This window comes from Taudactylus pleione, unplaced genomic scaffold (assembly GCF_031769625.1).
Source record: "Taudactylus pleione unplaced genomic scaffold, aTauple2 ptg000627l, whole genome shotgun sequence".
In the NCBI taxonomy this organism is placed as follows: Eukaryota; Metazoa; Chordata; class Amphibia; order Anura; family Myobatrachidae; genus Taudactylus; species Taudactylus pleione.
Genome location: NW_028285029.1, coordinates 1,266,277 through 1,286,250, shown reverse-complemented (window position 1 = coordinate 1,286,250; position 19,974 = coordinate 1,266,277). Strand labels below are relative to the sequence as shown.

Genomic DNA, 19,974 nt, shown 5'->3' with positions numbered 1-19,974 from the left:
AAATCACGTCCCCTCCCGGACATGAGCCAGAGGTTCACAGGAAAGAAAATGACCACCAATACAATTCTTGGGGAAAAGAGGAGGAGACCTATCTTTTACTTCCCCCCTATTTTAACATCACACACACTTTACCTAATTTAAGGCACTATGAAGGGGAAGATGGGGCAACTATGTGCTATAAACAAAGGAAAACCCCCTGGTGTGCCTGAGAGTGAACACTGGGTAAAACTGCAGCTCCTAGGAGGGGAGAAGGGACCCACTAAATGGGCTGGGGACCCACTAGAAAGCACTATGGGGAGGAGGCAAGGGGTAAGCACAGTCTCACCACAGGCAGGGGCTCTTCTGCCCAAATCGGACTCCTGGATACTGGAACTGCGCAGCCCAGGATGCTAGGCACCGCACCGGACGACGGTGTAAACACTGACGCTCCTCCTCTGTACTCCAGTGGTCAGCAAGTGGAGGCAGGGTAGCTTCACAACTCTTGGAGGAACAGCAAGCAGGGAAGAGATTAGGCCTCCCCAATGGCCGCACACCATTCCTCTAACGGGTTTCCTCACTCCTGTGTCCGGCAGGCTTCTTCTGGCTCTTCCGTGGATCCTGCAGGCACAGTTCCTTGTCCCAGCGGCGATCCTTCCCAGACGTCGTCCTCACAAGGTCCGGTAACCAGGGGCTCCTCTTCAGCAGTCCAGTCAGCGGCGATGTCATTCACAAGCCCCGGTCTTTTCTCCTTCCGGCAGGCAGCGCAATGGTCTTCCAAGGGGCTAGTAGCTGCAGGGGCAGCTTCTTCCCTATGGCGTCTTCTCCTGCAGTCCCTACGGTCAGTGCAGCAAACATTGGCTGGTCCACACTCCAGCGGCAGTCGGGTTTCCTCTTTCTTGCCCCAGTGGTGCACTTCTTCGGGGGTCTTCTGATCCACGGGCACTTTGTAGGGCAGCCAGCACCAGGAGGGGTCCTAACGAGCTCCCAGTAGGTCCCGGCGGAACATCTGCGCTAGCAACGATCCTCCTCAGCAGCAGCAGTGCTCTTCAGTTGGCAGTCACACTCCCATCTTCAGCCAGGCAGGCTACTGAGGGTGCAGTAAGGTGCCAGGCAGCAGGCAGTCTTCAACAGGGCAGGTTAATATAATGGGCATAAGCCAGGACAGCCCTCCACATCCACAGATGTCCTCAGCAGGGATCCATAGACAGCAGGCAGGCTCCTCTCCCTCTGGCAAGGCAGACAGTGGCTAGAAGAACCTAAGTCCTTAAGGCAGCAGCTCGTCGAACCCCAGTACAGGTGAGTGGAAGTGGTCTGTGCGGTCCGGCTCCCGATATTAAAAGGGCAGCTTTTTAGTGTCAGCCCCTTATAATCGGGCTTTCAGTTCTGCTCTGCCCCTGTGGCACTCTCCGTGGACGGCGGGTCTGACATAACCCACTTCGTCCCTGTAATCTACTCTCCCACAGAGGGGATCCTCACAGCAGTCCGGCCAGCTTCCAGGCAAGCTTCCCCAGTGGCTTTTACTTATAATCCAACAGGGTTATCCTGTGCTGCACTGAGTGCAGTATTTGTAATCCAGGGTAACAGAAAGGGTTATAACATCCTTATGTTTTATAGCTCCAAGGGGACTTGGTGTAGTATTTGTAATCCAGTTTAAAGGAGAGGGGTTACTGCACCCCTATTTTACAGTTCCAAGAATACTTCACAGAGATGCCTCACAAACAATCCTTTTTCAGAAATTCCTCCCAGACTCAACATTGACAGCCCTGGGGAGGGTATTTTATAAACGCTTCCATATTCTCCTCCGTGTCGGCCCGGCATCTATGAGTTGACAGGGGGACCCCAGCAACAGGCCGCCTACAGGGATCTCTGCCTGGACACCCAGGCTACCAATCAATGGGGCGGGATTTTCACTCCTAAATGGGTCGCTGACCAAGGGGTACTTTTTACCTGCCTGTTTGCACATGCTCAGTGGGGTTCAGGGAGAGCAGGGTCAGTAAAAGTTCACTGTACTATGTGAATGGGGCTGTTATCTCTATATATAAAAAAAAATTGGGGGACCCCTATTTGGGAACAAACAAACAAACAACATACATTTTATACATTGCATGTTAATAAAATCTAAAATATGTATTACAGAACTATTGTTGTCATGTTAGTAAATTCTAATTATTACATACAGGCAGTTTACTGTAGTCAGACTCAGACACTTCCATTGCTCTCTGCCAAGGCAACACCCTGATTATTCCCAGCTCCTTGTCTCTGAGAGGAAGAGGAGGAGCAAAAGGAGAAATTACTAGGGGGTGGATGATTGGCTGGCAGCAGGGGCATGTGATGCAGCCTGGCTAGATTAGTGCCTTGTTGAATTTGAAGCCAGGTCCCTGATGCTGCAGTGCTGCTGGAGCCTGGAGGGGCTGGCCGGAGAGTGAGGACTCGGAGACAGACTGTCAGACAGTGTGTTTGTAGCACTCTGACGCTGCAGACAGTTACTTACACACTGTCTGTAAGACTGTTTCTCAGTTCCAGCTCCCTTACAAGCATGGTCGCCGGGCGGGTCAACCTCAGGCTCAGCTATCTGACTGTGGTGGTTGCAGGGCCGAAACTAGGATATCTGTCACCCGGTGCAAGGTAGTACTTTTGCGCCCCCTCCCTTACCATACCTGGATTTTGTCCTTGCTCCTCCATAAGGCAGTGCACTAGTCAAACGTCCCTGGTATAGTGATTATTCCACACACAATAATGCGCATTACACATTATGCCACACACTATAATGCCTATTACCAATATGCCACTTACATATTTGCCCGACACCATTTTATACCCCACAGAAAGGCTTCTAATTACTTTAAAATTACCTGCTTGTTGTCAGGGGTTTTTGCTCCTTGCCAGGGGGTTCCATGCTCGTTGCCAGGGGTTTCATGCTCTTTGCCAGGGGGTTTCAGGTTCGTTGCCAGGGGGTTTATGCTCATTGCCAGGGGTTACATGCTCGTTGCCATGGGGTTTATGCTCGTTGCCAGGGGTAACATGCTCATTGCCATGGGGTTTATGCTCATTGCCATGGGGTTTCATGGGAGAAGATGCAGCTTTCAGCATCTTCTCCCGGCACTTGCTCTGGCCTAACAGACACTAAAGGTCCAGTAAGGACCTCTAGCATCTGCCTCCTCCGAGGCGGCGGCCATTTTTGGATGGCCATTTTCTGACTCTCCAGCCCCCAAGCCACCGTGAGTCATCCCTTTTTCACCCCCTGCATTCCGGCACCCGGTGCACCTCTAGACCCCCCTAGTTGCGGCCCTGGTGGTTGCCACCCGGCCTGAGTAGACTGTGGAGTGGAGGGAGGACAACATTAATGCAGTGGGCGCGGCTGGCAGTGGCTTCACAAGTGCCGTGTGCCGGCCACCGGGCGGACATGTGATGGATGGTGCCTGATGTTGGACCAATAGGGGCCGCCTGGACATAGTGCGATGGCCCGGCCAGCTGGCTTTACTAGTGCAGGTGCCGCTCTAATACGCTGCTGCCATTCACTGTCACTGACAACTAGAGAGCGCCCTCTAGTGGCCGGCACTGATAGGCACATGCCTAATGTTGCCTAATGGTAGTGCCGTCCCTGGCTACACTACAATTATTCAAGACCCCAGCAACATTATGTAGGATTTTAACTTACTGTATTGAAGCTAATGGAACATCGCAGTAAATACAATGGTCTACCAGTGCATAGCTAAATGTGGGTAGGGACCCAGTGATGTCTTTTCTGTTTCCTGGCCCCCACTCTCTGCTCTCAATAGAGTGGGGACCTGAGGAAAGAGAGCATCCTCAGAGGCGGAGCCAGACCTGCATTTCCAGGAACCCTTCACTTCCATGCCCTGTAGATGTCACAGCTCCTTCACCCACTACAGCTCTGCCACTTAGGCTCGTATTCAATTATTTTTGCCTTGGTGAAAAAGTTTTGCCGGGGCGATTTTCCTCCAACATCACGTGCTTTGGACGTGAAAACTTATGGATGCGCTCCTGCTATTCGCCCGATTCAATTCCCACAGACTCGAAAACGCAACCTGGCGAATGTGAAACAGGCGAAAAGTGCTGTCAGAAATGGGGAAATCAGCCTGACACCCCGGAAAAGATGCACTAACATTGGGGATCACTATATATGTGCCCGAATAGCCCTAATAAAGCTATGTGGGGTACTTAAGTTGTGTCAATAGCCTTTAATTAGCGTCTTTGCACAAGTGGTGAATAATTGCATTTAGCAAGTTTTTTTTACTAGAAATAAGTAGTCCTATCACATTGGTGCTAGCATATTTTAAAGTCTCTAAAGTGAAGTTTTAATAAACGTGAAAAATGCACCTTTAGCAAGCACCTGCAATAGTGAAAACACCAGGCCCATTCTTGCAGACCCCCCAGAAGTCTATTTCGCTACTTTTTACACTTGTCGCCCGACTTTGTACTTTTTCACCCCCAAAATGAAAGTACTTTTTTGGGGTGTTCTTAAATATTTAAAAAATTTTTACACAGTTAACCTTTCGGACCTGTCCCCAGTGATGCTGAGTGGTTTCCCGACATTTGCTCCCCAAAAATAATAATTCTGCACTTTGCATTGCATTCAGTTTTCTTGTATGCGAAAGCAGGTCGAATTGAATACGGAGAAGTTTCTGCCTGGTGAAAAGTCGCAATCGGCGATACTATTTTGCGGATCTCGGCTTTTCACGGCTAATTGAATAATGGCCTTAGTATATCTCATACATATACAATATAATTGACTTAGTAGGTGTTCACATCATGAATAGATCAATATTAATAGTGCCTATATAATTATAAATAAATATGAGATTAATATCACAATTTATATTATATGTCTATTGTTTTATCTCTATTTATTCTGTAAATAAATCATTTCTTTATGCTGATTTAAGATTTGGGGACTTATTTTAAGGCATTTTTTTTATAAAATGTTTGCATCTTTGCTATGTACTAATCTCTTAATGCAGGAGTTTACATCTTTTGAAAAGATTATCTTTGCAGATCGCAGTCTCCATTATTATCAAGGGGCCCTACTATCTGACACTTATGCACCAGTTTGGCATCACTAGTCGATGCCATTGCCAGATGACATAAACCACTTTATGCCTATATAGGCATTATTGCAGGAGAGGGATCTTTTATCATTTATCTAGCACCTTCTAGAAGATAATAGCTATAATCTGATTGGTTGCTATAGGCAACATCTCCACTTCTAAAAATTCACACTTTAGTAAATATACCCCTCAGTGTGATGTCTGCTATCTGTAAGAAAGACTATTGCACAACTAATAGTGCTCTATAAACAATTAGACTATAATGTGACCAAGTCTCCACAGGCACAATGCACATAATCTCCTCTACTTCTGTGTGCCGCCAGCACTGATAGCATGTTATACCAGAACATGTGAGCTGCACCCACACTGACAGCAGAAGTGTTTTACTTTACCTCAGACCAGAAGCCTCCCTCTGTCCTCTCATCCACTGTCCTCTACCACGAGAAAGATAGTGAAACAGCAGAGACAAGAGGCACATAGGCAGCCTGGATTTTTTTTCACTCTTGCCATCTACGTCTTGCTCCAAAAATATACAATTGAGTGGCTATTATGCAGATAACACTTACATTTTAGGGGTACAATCCTTAAGGTACATTATAATGTGACATATTTTATAGCAAATTAAGTCTAAAGTTACTGTTGCAAAAATGATTACCAGTATTCATGTGAATGGTTATTTTATGAATAACTCCAAATACAAATTTTAGTTGAAAAAAATAAAAATTACATGTGATATGATAAAACTTAAGCTGGGTGATGATGTCCTCCATGGCATGTTCCTCAATGGTGACTCCCTGACATTATCTTCAGCATGCGCTTTTATGTAACTAGCAAAGCCGAATTTGGTCTTGATAATTAGTTTGCAGATGGCACAGTATAACTGTCTGCTAGGGTCAACTGTGTAGTTAAAGGAGGGTTTCAAGCGAGCAAATGTTCAAAGTTGTCTCTTCCATTACTTAATTCATTTTGCCACGCTGTTCTACTTAGGGCGAGTACCTCCCAGGCATCGTGAGACAGGCCGCTTGAATGTAGGTGATGCTTTAAGACATTCTTGTACTGCAGGTATGGACCCCCAGCCTTGCGTTTTCCACACGAAAGCTCGGAGTAGAAAAACGACTTTGGCAACCTCAAGTCATTCATCCGCACTAGGTGTCCACATCATCTCAACTGGTCCCTCATCAGCAAACACTCCATTCCGTTCATCTTAGTCTGACAAAAAATCTCGGAGATTGGGACACAATTTGCCATTCACACACAAAATTGCCTGGAGGCATTTCAGGTGGAGGCTGTCCAGTCTTCTAATGTCTTCCCTGTAGAGGTACCAGCTCTCAGAGACATACTGTACAGCAATAAGCGTAGCACAATTGCTTTATATACAGTGAGTTTAGTCTGGAGATCATGATACTTCCATACTTTCTAATTGAGTTTGTCGAAATCAGCAGCAGTTTTGCCAATACATGTAGCAATTTCAGACTCAAGGCGGTTGTCATTGAATTATGCTTCCTAGGTACCAAAACGATAATACTTTACACCCAGAGTGACAACACCGTGGTTTGCAGGTGTATCATTTATAGGTTGTTTCATTTTCTGGGTTTTTAACACGCTTATCACCATGACAAATTTTTGGCATGACGCATCCAAGTTTCCTACATATTGCTTCAAGTTTTCCATGCTGTCAGCCATAAGGCAAACATCATCGGCATACAGAACTTCTAACATAAAGACTTGTCTGACTTTATAATTTGCCCTGAAGCAAGATAGGTCAAAGACACTCTTATCAGTCCTTACATTTATTTGTATTTGTTCACTGCAGTTCTTTAGAGCATCATTCATCACAGCAGCAAAGTAAATGACAAAAAGTGTAGGACCCATAACACAGCCTTGCTTGACACCGCTGGTGACTGGGAATCTGTCTGTTCAGTCATTTTCATGTTGTACTCTGACCATCACGCATAGTGGATTTGGCTTAAGTTAAGGCCTCTATAACTCTCCACTCTCCAACCTAGCAGGACATCCAATCTTCTCAAGCATGAACCAAAGAGCAGTCCTCGGTACCCTGTCAAAAGCTTACTCAATATTGACAAAGCACATATAGAGAGCCCGATGTTGTTCCAGGTTTTTTTCTTGAAGATGCTTAAGAACAAAGATTGTGTCAACCGTGACTCCATTAGGATGAAACCCACATTGACTTTCCGAAAGAAAGTCTGCCAGCATGTTCAGACATTTGTTAATGATATGACTCGGAACTTTACCAGCTGCACTAAGAAGAGCTATGCCTCTGTACGATCCACAATCTGACAGATTGTCCTTGGCTTTGTACAGTTTACATATACAATAGAAGTGTCTTTTCAGTCCTAAGGTATGGCTTCTGCCTCCCAGATATTCAGTATCAGCTTGTACAGTCTGTTTTTTATATTTTTACTGCCATACTTATAGACTTCTGTGGGCAGACTATCTGTGCCAGATGTTTTACCATTTTTGAGTCGGTTCACTGCTTGATGCAATTCCTCAAAAGATGGTGGGTCTTCAAATTCTGATGCTGTTGGCAGTTTCTCAAGCAAGCTTATGTAGGGTAGGTCTACTCCCTGGCTGCCAGGGTTTAACACTTCATTGAAGTGTTTGGCCCATCATGCAAGAATGTCCTCAGAATCATGGTTGGTTTAATCATGCAAGTAGACTGGGGCTGTATTCTTTGATCTGGAGCCGAAGACACTTTTGAGCCCTTCAAATAACTTTGCAGTCTGGTTGGTTTCTGCAAAATGGTGTAGTTCCTTGGTCTTTGCAAGTCATCACTGATTTTTCAGTTCTCACACCTTCAATTTGAGTACCTGCTGGATGATTCTGCATTACTCATTACATGTTGAATTATTTAGGATGCACCTTGATTCAGCAATGAGCTTCTGTATATCAACACCAGTTTTATCAAACAAATCCTGGTTTTTCTTTTGTGATCTACCAAATACTCTCTGGCAAATGGAATGTAGGGATTTCACATTAAATTGCCAGGCTTCATCAATTTATGCCATGTCTCCTCATCATGGACACGTTTAGCAAATGCCAGTCTAGATGGAATTTTATATTCTGCTCTGCCTGGGGGCTTATAGTTCAGCCTCATTTTAGATCATATAAGACGATGATCTGTCCAACCTTGTGTACCATACATGGCACTAGTTATCACCACTACCTGAGATCTTTTTATCGGACAGTGACATAACCAATAAGGTCATGTACTATGAGGGGGATCACCAGAATTCAGTAACTATGTCCACAGAGAGTGTTTGAAGCCCCCTCCACTGGGTTTAGTCCACGGGTCAAGGTTTCTTTCTGGGTTGTGGCCCCTGCATACATAACAGCTACTTGGAGCCACTAGTGGAGAGTTACAGAGGCCTTCAGCCCAGTCAGCAACCACCACAAGCAAACAGCAAGTTGACCAGTAGTTCTGTAAATGTCCTGCTGTTATACACCCCACTACACCCAAATAGTGAACCCAGCTGCTGGGACGAAATAGTGGAATGATACATTGTGCCATCTTTGCATACTGCACAATGCAGTATGTAGTGTACAATGGTGTGATGTGTCTTTCCATGCTAATTTTCCAGCATGGCATCGTTCATTATCCCATCTACTGTGCACGGGTGCTATGCATTCCTGCATGATATATCACTCTGATCCACATCAGAACAATATATTGTGTAGGGAATCACATAGTGTGTAACCAGCATTGCATCCTTATGGTGCGTTGTGATGTGATATGTTTTATAACAATTTTTGTATAAATGATGTATGTTGCATAAACTGTCACTGTCCTTCACCTCAAACATGAAATATTTTATGATAAAATGGAATGTGGACTTAGACCTATGCTCATTCAACCTTATGAAGCTTATCATAGAAAATAGAGAACTTTCCATTCAAAAGATGGAAGAAAATATATATTAATTTGGAATAGATTGTAACCCATTAAAATTTTTGAAGATTTAAGGAACCTTGAATCTCTCACCAATAAGAGAATTGAAGGAGGAATTATTATTTAGAACAAGAGGAAGTTTGCACAAGATATAGAGTACTATAAACATAAATATAATGAATGAAATGAGAAAATGACACACTCAGAGGCAGACCTATGGGATAAACAGATGCATTACACAATGTACAATGTACAAAGGAGAAGTAAAGAAATTAATCTCAGTCCAATACACCCAAAACCAACAATATAGAATCTGGATGGTAGGTATACCTCTAACTATTATTGCACACACAAAAAGTCAAACTTACCCCATATGTGGGGCATTGTAATCATTCCAAATTAGATTGATCATATGATCATTATCTTTCCCACATACAGTAGGAAGGGAAATAGGAGGTAATACATTTGATCAATTCAATAGAAAAAATGAGGATCTCCAACTCTATTATTTGAAATATACAAGGGTCCATCAATTTAATTCAGGGGATGAATGTCACAACCAGAGATAAGAGACAGGTAAGACTATACACCTGAATGCTATGAGTACAGTGGGTAGTTTAACTATGGTATATGTGACCATCAAGCAATTTGGATCTATCTGCATGTGCAAGTATGAATCAATTCAATACCAGAGCTGAGAGAGTTATACACTACAAAGATCCAATGTGCATATGAATCTACGGATACTCCTTTCAACTTAGTTTAAACCAACCAACATCCCACGCTGGACACAAGTGCAATACCCAAAAATACCCAAAAGCTACAAAACAACAACAACAAAAGGAGGAGGTAATAAAGTTCAACTGCAAGTGGGGAAATCAAGGTGGAGCCAAAACAAAGTCAAAGAAATAAAAAGAAAATAGGAACAAAGAAACATCAATGGAGGTTATATTAAACCTAAGTAAGCACATATAAACCAAAGGAGAGATCAGCATCCTTAAGAAATTACTCAAGTTTGCTTCTACAAAATAATTGAATGAATTGGATATGTTTTTAGATTTACATCCTGTTATTAGGAAAATTACTCTGAATAAATTCTTCAGTAGGAAGAACACTAAAGAGATTCCCAACATCCCAGAGCAGGATGAATATTTCCACATAGTTTCAAGGAAAATCTACTCTTTTTTAAGACCATACATCTTAAAGGACAATTGCTAAACTACTTTCAGATAACAATTTAATTGGATATTGAGAACATACCAGAGAAATTGAGCAACAAGAGGTTGAATGTTATGCAAGGGGAAAACTATCACTTAGAAATCTTAATTAGAATAGATATCATCATTTAGTTGATAAAGTCATAGATAATGTTATTATGGATTGAGACTTCAGAAATAGAAAAAATACAAATAGATTTAATCATAGGAGGAATTATCTTCATTTTGAGTCATAATTATTTTGGTTCAAGGATCATTTTTACATACAAAATAAGATAACAGCAATGGGTACAAAACTTGTGCCACCCTATGCAAATCATTTTTGGGGAAAATGAGAACATTCCAACAATACATTTTAAACCAATCTTGTATTATGGGGACATTATATCATTATTTTTATTATTATTATTATTATTATTATTATTATTATTATTAGTTTAAGGGAGGTACTGATATTGAGCTGGAATTCTTCAGTCAATGCATTAAATTCAATAAAGTTGAACTGGAATTTAGTAGTGATATCAATAAATACAGTATCAACTTGTTGGACCTTGCAGTATTTTTGGAAGGTGGTAATATAGAAACTAGAACATATGAAGCCTGTGGACTGCAATAGAAACTTACATGCATCAAGTAATCCCCATACAAAATGGCTGTCAAACATTCTGGGTGGTCAACTTAGATGCATTAAGGAATAATTTTAAAGAAAGAGTTTTTGAAAAATAATATGAAGCACTGATTTCACAATGTAAAAGAAAAAGACTAAAATGCAAAGAAATTGGAGAAACACTAGAGAAAAATAGAAGCACCCAAGATAAAATACCTTCTTGAGTATAAAGTCAAACCATCAGATTATAAAAGACAGCCACTCTTCATTACAGATTTCTATGGAGAAAGAAAGCTCCAGGAAAGTAGTTTGAGGAAACATTGGCACATATTGTGGCAGATGAAGAACTAAGATCTCTTTTACCCAACAAACTATAATTAGTCTATAGATGGGCACCCACTATCAAGTCAAGTCAGGTCAGAAGCCACCTAAAAGAGAAAAAGGCAAGCAACACATCACTTGACCCGGACACTGTAGTCTTCAACAATTGTGGGGCCTGTGCAGCCTGCCGAAAAACAGGAAGAGTTTAAAACCAATTAAGAATAATAATTCATACTCAACGGCCAAGAGCATACAGTAAAATAAGAGTCAAATTCACTTGGCAAACTAAAAGGGTAATATTTATCCTATATTGCTCATGTGGGCTACAAAATATGGACAACACAAAGAAATAGACATTAGGAACAATGATAATCTACATATGTAATATCAAAAATCAACAGGACAACCATGCTGTACCAGTGTATATTAAAGAAGTACATGCAAACAATTACTCTGAACTATGATTTGTAGATACAGGTTGGCACACACATCATGTTCACTTCATCTAAAAGGGTGCAGTAGGCCTCTATATTGGAAAAACAGTCCTGATTGCAATATTTCTTAAAGTATAGAGAGGGCAGTTATCAGTCTTCCATTTTGGATAAAATACATTATTTATCACATAATATAGTTCCATTAGCCAACATTTGGGCTCCACAAGGTCCTGTTTCAAGACTTCCTCAATGTAGACCAGTAAGTGGACTGAGGCCCTGATTCAGAGCCGGATGCTCTGACAGAGCACTCGCTCTTAATCAGGGCCATCCTTCTGAAATTAAGAGCGGCCTCCTGGCCGCTCGCATAGCTGTGGGTGACCCACAGCTATAGCGAGCGGCCAAAATGATGGTCGCTATGGTCAAGACCATCGCGACCATAGGGCTTGCGACAAGACCCTTGCGGTAGGGTCTCGTGGCCACAAGCCCTGGAGTGCTTTTGGCTCTATCAGAGCCAAAAGCACTCCCACTGACATCACTAGTGATGCCCTTCTGCTCCACGGGAGGTTTCTGTCCTCCCTGAGCTCGCCTTAGGACACCTGCGTTACGGTGATGTCAGTGGGGCCGGCCCCAGATGGTAGGCGTTCCCATGGGAACGCCTCCGTCTGGGCAGCCACACCCCCGGCACGCCCACAAAAGGGGGCGTGCTGTCACTCACCATCGACATCACGCCCCTTTTGGGGCGAGACCCATAACAACAGCTTGGCCATCGTTATTCGGGTCTCGCGCATGCGCACGACAGAGCCGCCTCCGTCGTGCGCATGCACACTTGGCCAACACCGACCCGCTTGCGAGCGCTCAGCACTCGCGAGCAGGTCTGTATTAGGCCCTGAATTCATCAACGAACAGTACATCCTTACATACCCCACTAATAAGACAATACAAAACACATGCATAAAAATCATACTATCAGATAGCAGAGCATAAAATCAAAAATCTATGCATATCAGACAAAACAGTAAACCCTCAGATAGCTGTTATCTTCCTTAACATAAATCCATATAGACCTATTAGCTTACCAGGACTAAATTTTGAACTTTCACCAAAACATCAGGTTTGGGGGTGTTCCTTTATAGAATGCACTACAACCCTGCATATAGAGGAAATCCAACTGATGGAGAAATAGGAAGTGCTGTAGATATACTGTATGTTCCACAGTCGAACACATCACCACTTCCAAAATGTATTATGAGGAAGAACAAAGAACAGGTTGCTACTAAAAACTACTACATTGAGTTCCACACACACATGTGTGTGTCTGTGTGAGCATATTTAGACAGCATTATTTTGTTTCTTTAATTGATGTACTTTTCCTACTAGATCAGCTATGGCGCTACAGACCCAGCGCTAAGAGACAGCAATGTGTATCCGTATCTTTTTAGTACAGCACATAATGATCACATTTACTTTTCTGCTGTTATGAAATTACTGAAGCATTTTTCATGGAACTGGGTCGGAATTGTCACCAGTGCAGATGACAGTGGGAGTAGAGAAAGCAGCATTCTCAGTTCATTGCTTGTCAGTCATGGCATCTGTATTGAGTTTACAGCTAGAATTGTGCTTCAAACTCCTTTATATGACATTAGAAATAATAAAAACACAGATACCTACAAAAGCAAATACAAGCGGATTCTTCTACAATCAACCGCCAACGTCATTATTGTCTGTGGAACAGTTTCTTTTTACGTAGCTGGAGCCTTGGAACTACCAAATGAAGTGCTAGTTAAAAAGACTTTTATTTTTTCCCCTTCCTGGTTCACCCATTATGAATACCGAGGACATTTTACTAAGGTCTTTAACTGTTCTATAGGGTTCGTGCATGATTTGCACCATGTTGAAAAGAACAATTGTAGACATTTCATTAATCCATACGGTACAGATGAAATTATAGAGTTTATACAGAAGATTCACCCGTCCAATTACCCAGATGACAAGTTCCTTGAAGATTTTTGGATGATACGTTTTCGGTGTTTGTCACCTAATAAATTTAAGAACGCATTTATTGAAGAATTATATAAACGAAGACTGCACATATGCTCAGGAAAGGAATCTATAACCTTAGCTTTATATCAGAATGGGTTTCCTATTGTATACAACGCATTACTGACAATTTTTCATGCCCTAGATGATTTTCTTTTATCTACGGGACACCAAGATTCTGAAAATAAGGTGAAAAAATTGGAATATAGACACAAGGTATAATATTGTATTATTATTATTATTTTGAAAAAAAATACTCAATGATAGAAAGCAAAACGCAAAAATTATTGTACCCAAAGTATCTAGAATTTTTTAAAACATATTAAATTATGAGAATATTGTTTTATATGTATATATTATTTACCCGTCTTTATAAATATTTTGATCTATATATAATTTTAATTATTGTGGTGTTGCATTGGATAGAGAATAGATGCTGTCTTTTATAGTGAATTATAGCAAATCATGTCATCAATCTGAACACCCACTTTATGGGAGAAGTAGGAGGGATGCAGGAGAGCTCCCTTCTTTCCAGGGAGCTTGGAAAACTCCCCCAAATTCCAGGAGAGTGCATTAGACTTAACAACAGTACATTAGAACTACAGTAGTGCCAACCCAATCTACTTTCCGGATAATGAGCATGTTAAAATGAAGTGGCCAAAAGGAGTAGAAGTCATTATTTTTATCATTCAATCCAGGAACCTTGCAACCGGCATTTATTTGAGCTGAACATATTAAAAAGACAACTTTCCAAATTCACTTATACATTCCTTTGAAGTATCTGGAACATACTGAACTGAGCATACAATATACACCATCCACTAATTGTCAGTTGGCCAATTTTTTTTTTTCTCTCTCTCTCTCTCTCTCTCTCTCTCTCTCTCTCTCTCTCTCTCTCTCTCTCTCTCTCTCTCTCTCGCTCTCTCTCTTTCTCTCTCTCTCTTTGTGATATCTTATCAAGAGATTGATACTTTTCATTAACACACCACTCAGATCAACTGTACCTAATTTATATCTGCCAGAAGGATAATGAGGACACATATGTATACAATAAAACAAATAAAACACAAACAACTGTTTAAAATAATACTTATTTGAATGACATACTCATTGAAACCACAAATTAATTTGTTATTTTTTTCTTTATCATAATATAATGGAAAAATCTTTTGGATTCATGAGTGAAAAAAACTTGGAGTAATATATGACAGACACCCTCATACCCAAAATGTCAATACATGTGCCTGAAATAAGTACCCAACATTGAATTGAAAGGGACTTGAAAAGTTGAACACAACATAATTTTTTGGAGTACCAATCTTTGATCCCCCACTTACCCAGTACAGTAAGTGGAGCTAAAAGTCACCTCTGCTTTAGGGCACAACCCAATAAACAGGGTCAGGACTAAAAGTGTTTATTTGGAAGCCAACAGTGGGACCATCATTATAAATGTTAGGCTCAGATGTGAAGAGGGGCCATGGCCATGATGGGACTTTTGAAGCTCCATCCACAGATGCTACACCATTGTAGGTGGAGTAGACACCATGTTTGCAGGCTCGGCACAGCACATTTGTTTTATCATTCCTCCCCTCTAACTGCATCAAATTCTAGCATCTTAGTGTCAACATCCCATATCCCTTATCAGTGTTTTTTTTTTAGAATCCTATTAGACACTAATGGCACTATCAGAAATGGTAATGTACATCTTACAACTTAAACATTTCAAGTGGGTATGAATTATTGAATTAAACTTTGCAGAGTGCACTACAGCAATAATGGATTGTTACAATGTGCAGGTGGAAAATACATCTCCATGTATGGTCGGTGAAAGAACAGGTATTTTTGTTTGCAATCACCGGAAACAATCTCACTGCTTTCTTTTGTCATCCTGGATACAAGTGCTGATTCATTCCATCAGTAAAACAGCAAATGTCCCTAGATCCCTGGTAGAATATCTTACTTGGGTTCCCATAACTTTCCTGTACCTGATCCAGTGCAGCATTTTGCCTCTGACTTTGAGGTCTATTTGCTAACAATATTTTGTGAGATATCTTCCAAAAATAAATTTTTGGAGGAGTCCCACAAAAATTATGTATCTCCTGAAAGTATGAGCGGGCATCAGCAGCAGAAATCAGATATATCTGCTGACATCACTTCATTTACAATCAGACAAGCAGCCCCACCAAGATTCTATGGTAGATAGTAAATTTTGAAAGATACGGTTTTTTGAGCTTGGCCCCGATAGCTAACCCCATCTAGTGTATGAGTTATATTTGCACAAAATTTGGGGAGTGAAATCTGAAGGTCTGATGAATGTAGAGATGACATAAATTAAGGCTTTACTTTTTACACTTCATATGGCAGGCTCCTATCAGATGCTATTGCAATTAATTTTATAATTAATTGCCCTAATTCTAACTTTCCTAATGCAAAATGCAGTGATAAAAAATTATAATTACGTGTATCAGGTATAAATTGCAATTGCAGGTTGAAGAGATTATCAGGGCATATTGCAAACTACATTCTTTTGATTTTCTGTTATAATTCTGCCCTTACAGATAAAGAGGAATTTTATTCTCACTCAAAAAACCTGATGGGGGCTTGTGTACAGTACGATTGTATCCTGTGAGCAGGATACGCAATTATCTGGACAGGAGATTGGTAAACAAAAGCTATTTCATCCAGTTCCAAAGACGCAGCAGCTGTGCTACAGTGTCCATCTTTTTAATCAGGCCCATAGTCTGATCATATACTGTAATATTGTAATAAGCATCTCTATAATCAGTGAAATATAGCATAGCACAGAATATGCCCAGGACCCCCTCACCATCATAGCCTTTATCATATTCATTAGCTTATACTCATCAGCTGGCAATAAGAATCATTATACAATTTCCTTGAACAATAGAATTCAAAACTATATGACAGGTTAACAAATAACAAATAGTTTGATGTATCAAGCCGTGAAAAAAAGTTGGACCAGTAAAGAAGTTGACCACAGCAACCAATCAGCTCCTATCTTTCATTTTATAAAATGTACTACATTGTACTACCTCAAAGCTGATTGGTTGCTATGTGCAACTTTTCCACTGGTCCACTCTTTTCCTGCTTGGTTCATCAACTCCTACATTGTGTCTTTCACCCAGTACAGTGAAAGGTTCTTCGCTCAAACCATTTGTGACTTCATCCTGAACCAGTCCCATTTTCATCTAGAACCATAGTCACATTTCTCAAAGCTATTCAAACTGTACAAAATGGTCAACTTCGATGATGTTAGTCTAATTTTTCACTTTATCCGTGTCTACTGGAAATTAGTCATGCACTAATTGTTGTGTGTTGTAATGTTTTCACAGGATATGGGTAACTGGCCTGTGAATGATGTTTGACTGCTCTGAGCATAAATATGTTCTAAATAGAAACTACTATTTAATTGATTTAATACAAATGAATCTTTTTTATTGATAGTTACATCAATATTTAAGAAATATTCAGTATGAAGATGGAACAGAGGAAAGATTTTACTATGATAAAAAAGGAGAAATGAATATAAAGTACTTGATTAATAAAATGGTGTTGAAAGTAAATGAATCTCCTATATGTTTACCCATGGGTTCCTATACGCCATGGGAAATACCAGATAAACAGTTATTGATCAAACCAGCTTCACTTGCCTGGAATACTGACATAAATGAGGTGAGAAGTACAAATGATTTAACCATTTGATTGGCGTGGTCACATCAGAGATGACCACGCCAAACTGGGCTATCTCTGACACGGTTGCATCAGACGTGACTGTGAGGCACACCTACTGGCGTCTGCTGGATCATAGTCTTCTGGCAGCTGCCAAGCTCCACCACCCGGCCAACCACTTTGTTGCTATGGGTTGTCTTCTCTTCTTAGGCTACAGGCACTGCCGCTGGTGGCTGTGATTGATGATCTTAATAGGATGGCTCAACAGTATGAGCTGACTACACTGCAGCAGCCCCACCTCCCCCTGCTCTCTCCGCCTCAAAGCCAGCAGTGAGTCATGGTTGATCCGTAGGATTGCCCACCCTCTCCTCCTGGCTGCTCATCTTTTGACTGTGCAAAACTCTGTTTTTCTTAAATGTCCCCAATTATTATTATTTTTTTTTAAATGATCAAATTATGTAAATAAGAGCAAATTTACTCTTATTCAGTATAATTTTATTTACAAATATGCATATTTTCTTCCTAAAGAAAGGATTGGGGCTCCATGAACCAGTAATATCTGAAGATGGAGTTAGTTCTCACAAACAAAATCCAAAAACTTTCAGTGTTGTGAGTTTGCTGACCTATTGGGTCCCTAATAATGAATGGGCCTGTTACTTAAAACATGTGGAAACTAGGGATGTGCGCCAGACCATTTTTGCTGGATTTGGATTTGGCTCTGATTCGTCGTCCGACTTTGGTTTTGGATTTGGATTTTTTACAAAAATTGCCAAAAGAAGCTAAAATCACATAATTTGAGCTTTTTTGTCCCTAGAGTAATTACTAACCTCAATAACATGAATTTCCAGTCATTTACAGTCAATTTAGACCACCTCACAGCTCACAATATTGTGTTTACCATTATTGGCCAACGGCTGCAGTGAGCTGGCTAATAAGTAAGCAACAGAGCAACGGCACAGACACCACAGTTTAAAGCACATTTATGAAACATTGCCACACAGCAGTGGCAGAAATGAAAGGTAGTGCAAGATGGAATTGTCCTTGGACAGTGGGATACGGCCAGCAGACAGAGTCAAAGTGCTTGTATACACAGTAGGCTATGGCCTAAGGAGTCACAGTGCTTTTATACACAGACGGCTACTGCCCAAGGAGTCACGGTGCTTGTATACACAGAGGGCTAAGGCTCAAGAAGTCACGGTTCTTGTATATACAGAGGGCTAAAGCCCAAGGAGTCACAGTGCTTGTATACACAGTGGGCTAAGGCTCAAGGAGTCATGGTGCTTGTATATACAGAAGGCTAAAGTCCAAGGAGTCACAGTGCTTGTATACACAGAGGGCTAAGGCTCAAGGAGTCACGGTGCTTGTATATACAGAAGGCTAAAGCCCAAGGAGTCACAGTGCTTGTATACACAGAGGGCTAAGGCTCAAGGAGTCACAGTGCTTGTATATACAGAGGGCTAAAGCCCAAGGAGTCACAGTGCTTGTATACACAGAGGGCTAAAGCCCAAGGAGTCACAGTGCTTGTATACACAGAGGGCTAAGGCTCAAAGAGTCATGGTGCTTGTATATACAGTGGGCTACGGCCCAAGGAGTCACAGTACTTGTATACACAGTGGGGTACAGCCCAATGAGTCATAGTGCCTGTATACACAGTGGGGTCTAGCACCAAAAATATGTTTTTCAGTTTTTTTTACTTTTTATACTTTTAACTTTCTTGAATTTTTTTTTTAACTTTTCTAAACATTTTCTTTGTATGCACAGCCACTTGTGAGTCTGGACACAGCCAATTAATCAGCAGAATATGGTGCAGCATACATCAGCGTGCAGTGTGCCCCCTATACAGTCACTGTACCAGCACAGCCACTTGTGAGTCTCTGGACACAGCTGCTTAATCAGCAGAGTATAGCGCAGCATACATCAGCATGCAGTGTGCCCCCTATACACAGTCACATTACCAGCACAGCCACTTGTGAGTCTCTGGACACAGCCACTTTAATCAGCAGAGTATAGCGCAGCATACATCAGCATGCAGTGTGCCCCCTATACACATTCACTTTACCAGCACAGCCACGTGAGTCTGGACATAGCCTCTTTAATCAGCAGAGTATAGCGCAGCATACATCAGTGTGCAGTGTGCCCCCTATACAGTAACTTTGCCAGCACAGCCACTTTCAGCAGAGATGTGCGCAGCGTGTGGAGTGTAGGAGTGAAATGGCACGAGTCCCGGTATTAGCACCTTATGTAGAGGCAAACTCTCACGAGAATCCGACGTCAGGAGGATGACATTTGGCCTCGCAGTGGGATCCGAGTTAGACGGGAACACCCGAGCCCCGGCTCGGTTGGACTCGGATCCTCGCTGTTCGGAGCAGTTCGGATTCAACATAATCTAAACTGCTCATCCCTAGTGGAAACTAGTATATGTCTGTTTTACTTGAATGATTATAAACATTACCTGTCCTCCTACGAAGTGTACTCAGTAATTCTCCATAATTATTCAAATACTGCAGGCGGTATATAGCAAACACATTATTATATTCTGGTTATTTCAGTAAAAGAACCATGGGTTTCAAGAACCTTATTTTTATCAACAGGTACCACGATCACAATGTTCAGAGAATTGTCCTCCTGGGAGCAGAAAAATCAAGAATAATATGAAGCCAATTTGCTGCTATGACTGTGTCCTGTGTTCCGAGGGGGAAATTTCTAATGTAACTGG

General features: G+C 41.6%; 1 pseudogene; it reads left to right on the top strand.

Annotated features, from left to right (window-relative positions):
• Nucleotides 1–19,974, top strand: part of LOC148479251 (vomeronasal type-2 receptor 26-like) — a 166,051-nt pseudogene that overhangs the window by 16,382 nt on the left and 129,695 nt on the right.